The sequence below is a fragment of the Pinus tabuliformis genome, chromosome J, assembly GCF_031772625.1.
Source record: "Pinus tabuliformis cultivar Carrire ecotype Pingquan chromosome J, CPIR1, whole genome shotgun sequence".
NCBI lineage: Eukaryota > Viridiplantae > Streptophyta > Pinopsida > Pinales > Pinaceae > Pinus > Pinus tabuliformis.
In genome coordinates this window covers 576,303,887-576,305,399 of record NC_142295.1, presented here as the reverse complement: position 1 = coordinate 576,305,399, position 1,513 = coordinate 576,303,887, and positions in this window count along the sequence as shown.

The window sequence follows — 1,513 nt, the reverse complement described above, 5'->3', positions numbered from 1 at the left end:
TTGTCCATTTGTAGTTGTTGTGTGGAGGGGCCCTGTCTGGAGGTCGTGGCCACCATCTTCTTCTTTCCTTGAGGGCGTATCATCAGGAAAATAGATTTCCCAGTTTTGGAAATGAGCTTACTGCACTGTTTTGCAGTAACCAAAGAGATGGCGGTAGGTGGTGCTACCTCCGGTGTCCTGTACAACTTATTTCCAAAAGTAACAATAATAGCACAGGGCCTTGATTCATACACAGCATGTCGCTTCCATAAGTATGGTTGGCCTAATAATACATTACAAACATCAAGGGGAGCAATGTCACACAATACCTCATCTGTGAAGGGATTGATGTTGTATGGAAGGCGACACTGCCAGCTCACATGAAGATCCAATCCTTGATGAAGCCACCCAATGGTGTACGGTTGTGGATGTGATGTGGTCAGTAAGCCCAGCCGCTTCATGACCTCTATCGAAATGAGGTTCTTTTGGCTCCCGCTGTCGACAATGAATTGTAGCGGGGAGCCCTTTACCCACATCTAGGAGTGGAAGAGGTGCTCCTCCTCCTCTGGATCTTCAGGTTCCTCCTTCTAGATCTTTGTGGTGGCAATGGTGGCATTGGGCTCCACATTGATAATCTTCTTCCCTTTGTCATTCCCCTTGTCGAGTTCTGAGTCAGAGTTGGAACATGCATCTAATTCTGAAACCTTTAGCTCGGCCACCAGTGACTTCTTGGCCCGACACTCACTTGTGTTGTGAGTGGTGCTCTTATGGAACTCACACAACTTTCCCGTGTCCTTTTTCGACTTCGTGGCGTTATTCTTTACTTGCAGCTTTGACAAGTTGTCTTGGGACACCCCGCCTTGGCTTTGTCCCTTGTTCTGCAGTTTGGGGGAACCTTTCCCTTTCTTCAGATTCACAGATCCAAAGTCTCGCTTCTTCTGTTTAAACTTTTGCTCGATCTTGACAGCATATCAGTATGTCGTGTCGAGCGAGGAGATGTTCAGGAATTCTATTTCTTCCTGGATGTACTTGTGCAGGCAGCTATAGTATTTGAGTACCAAATGTTGCTTTGAATCCTTGATACCCAACTTTGTGCAAAGGGTATGGAATATTGGTAAACTCTGGCATGTCTTGGTCCCTTCCTTGTTGCAGCATGGTCCACTTTATGTATTGATCCTCATAGCTTCCGACAGGGTAGTGCTGCCTTGATGGCAGCTCAGAATGAGTTCTAAGTGGGTGCGACTGAAAATAGTGCGGCCGTACTTTAATCCTTCTGCTCGCAATAGGTTTCCCACCAGTCCTTGACGTGCGGGGTAGCTTTGAGAAGAGCGAAAGTAATCTTTTCCCGGCCGAAAAAATCATGAACATAAAAATACCCTTCTAACAGATTTAACCATTTCTCTAAGGCGTCTGCATCTATCTGACCTTCAAATATGGGAATGTCAAAGTTAACTTGTACCTTAAAGGGTGTGGCTCTTCCAGAGTAGCTACTAGAAGTAGATGTGTCACCCCTGGGTAGCCGCTGAAGGATCTG